The sequence below is a fragment of the Populus trichocarpa genome, chromosome 16 (genome assembly GCF_000002775.5).
Source record: "Populus trichocarpa isolate Nisqually-1 chromosome 16, P.trichocarpa_v4.1, whole genome shotgun sequence".
In the NCBI taxonomy this organism is placed as follows: Eukaryota; Viridiplantae; Streptophyta; class Magnoliopsida; order Malpighiales; family Salicaceae; genus Populus; species Populus trichocarpa.
In genome coordinates this window covers 4112204-4115054 of record NC_037300.2, presented here as the reverse complement: position 1 = coordinate 4115054, position 2851 = coordinate 4112204, and the positions used below count along the sequence as shown (strand labels likewise).

At 30.9% G+C, this 2851-nt stretch overlaps 1 non-coding gene across 1 annotated transcript; it reads left to right on the top strand.

The window, feature by feature from the left end:
• The first annotated feature begins 1955 nt into the window (after positions 1-1955).
• TRNAG-UCC (transfer RNA glycine (anticodon UCC)) lies at positions 1956-2027 on the top strand. The gene has a single exon. It is a non-coding gene; the product is annotated as a tRNA-Gly (tRNA).
• The last annotated feature ends 824 nt before the right edge of the window (positions 2028-2851 follow it).

The following is a 2851-nucleotide window of genomic DNA, read 5'->3' as shown; positions in this document are numbered from 1 at the left end:
AAAAATACAATAATATTATAAAAATAAATGCTCTGAAAATATATATGCAGTGAATAATGAATACTGTAAACCTTTATCTTAAATGACTCACGTTGTATTTATAACCCGTGAAATTTGTTCTATTGTGGAGAAGAGAGGTTGAAATGTAACTTTACATTTGTAATTTTTTGAGTTATATTGTGAGTTGTATTCTACTCATTTTATCAAACTAGAAGATAGAAACATGATAGACCTGCATCTAATAATGTTGGTGGAGTATAGACTTGTTTAATTAAACTTATTTGTTAAAAAATAATATCCCTAAGAGTTTATATAAAAATATATAGAATTGATGGTGTTAAACACAATCATCTCTTGGGTCTGGCCAGCACTAGACCCAACATGCCTGGGTCTAGCGCATTGCCAAGCTCAAATGTGGTTTTTACCTCTCGGTCCTAAATTTAATTTAGTCCATAAAATTTTAATTTATACATGTTTGATTCTTGTTGAATTAAGTTTTTACCTCCCGGTCCTAAATTTTATTTTTGTTACATTTTAATCTCTAGATATTGAAGCATTAGAGAGAAGGTTGCCAAAATATGGAGATGAGAAAGAAATGGTTTGGCTAGCCACATTTTGGACAAAAAAAAATTTGATTTTTATAATAATGAGTTTATTTCAGAGAAGAGAGTTCAATACAAGTGGTTTTGACCTGCAAACATGCTAGAAAAAAAGACTGGGATCGTGAATTTTTTTTATTTGGTTTCATTTTGATTTTTTAACTAATTAAAGGGTGTTTTAGGATTGAAAATAAGTTTATTGAGGTTTCTAAATAAAAAAAATTGAAATTTTAAATTTTAAAATCTAAAAAAACTCGAAGACTATTTTTCCAATCAATAAAAGTGACTAGAAAATATACCATTAAAGAACATGTCATGAGTCAGTCAATGGGTTTTATATATATATATATATATATATATATATTAAAAATTAACTTGAAATTTTATTTGTAACATGGCGCAGCGTGGGTCCGTTAACAGGTTAATTCTAAATTTTAAACGCTCCTTAAATTGTGTGTGTGATGGGGGTTTGCGCATCAATATCAGCCGTACATGATAAATCATATCATTGTCAAAAGTACTCCTCGAATGGATGATTTTCAAGGTAGTATTTGTATTTGTAATAATTGACGTTATTTAAAATATTTTTTATTTTAAAATATATAAAAATAATTTTTAATATTAATACATTAAAAAAATTTAATAGCACAAAAAAAATATTAATTTCAAATAAAAAAAATTTAAAAAATCATGAAATATAGTTTATACCACAAAAACAAAATAGCCATAAAAGTACTCGTGGCGCCGGGGATCAGATTTTTTGTTCACTTTCTAATGATTTACAATATAAGTTACATTTAATCTGCAATTTTAGTAATTTTTAGTAAACCTTGGACGGCCCCCAAAAAACCACATTATTACTGAAATAAAAAAAACCAAGTAGATCCAGCAAGGAAAATGAGTCAATGAAAGACTTTTTTTTTTTTAGTGTGTATTTTAAAGTATTTTTTATTTGAAAATATATTAAAATAATATTTTTAATTTTACCATCAGCACATCAAAATCAAAATGATAAAAAATACTAAAATAAAATTAACTTTAAACATAAAAAAACCTTAAATTTTAAACAAATGATGTTTTGACCAGATTAACAAAACCCGAGTAAACTATTAAAGGGTTTTATTCAACTTTCAAGCGCAAATGACCAAATTTTAAACTGCAGGATTTAAGATATCTCTAGAAAATACAATTTGTTTTCCTGTTGGGCTAGTGCTCCACATTTGAATTCATCATCTATGTACTGTGATTGGTAGAAAAAAGAGGTCCAACCAATCCTCTTCGAGTCCTAGAGCAATGAAAGCGAAGCTCGAGATCATTAAAGATTAAATCTTCACTATAACATCTATCCACAAGAAAGCGTTTGTAGTCCAACGGTTAGGATAATTGCCTTCCAAGCAATAGACCCGGGTTCGACTCCCGGCAGACGCATTTTTTTCTGCAAACTTCTAATTTTTTTTCAAAACCTTAATTTGTAGCCTACGCAACTCCTTTTCTTTAGAGAATTGTAGCGCTTCTAGTTCCTATAAAAAAACACTGATCCAGCTAGCCTCACCGATTTTCAATAACAAAGTTGACCCTATCTGGGCCATACAAAACACCGTCTGCTCTGGCAAGACTGAACCTGAAAGAATACCTTCCGCCCATCTCTCTCGTCCACAAGTTAGCACCACAGTATGATAAATTTGTCGCAGGTACACGCTACTGTTCTACGATCAGACATTTCACAGCTTAATTACGGTGAAAATAACCTTCAAATTACGTACGATGACTAGCTTCAGGACAAAGGAAGGTTAGATTAGGCTGAAAAGGAATATTTCCCTCTTGCTGCAGTTCAAGATCTGCACATGGAAAGCTGTCTTGAAAACCCAACACAGTGAAATTCGTTTTGTTGAAATCATATAATGAAGTGCAGATCAAGCTAGCTTGTCCTCTTTCCTTTTGATGTGCCGAGTCAAGCAACCTCATTTAGCTCAGCCTAGCAACATGCAATTCTGAGCATCACCAAGCATAACGCCGTCAATCAAGCCTACAGTCCTGAGTCCACTCCTCTTGGTGGCATTATTACCACTATCTATTTCTTTCCCGGTATGCAAACATATCACATGCTCTAGTAACTTACAAAATCATTATTTTTTAATGTACTTTTTATTTAAAAATACTGTTTTAAACCAAAAAAATTCAGAATTTTAAAAAAGACAATTTCAAACATGTTCTTCCAAAGTGGTCACCACCAACAAGAACAAACAAAAAAA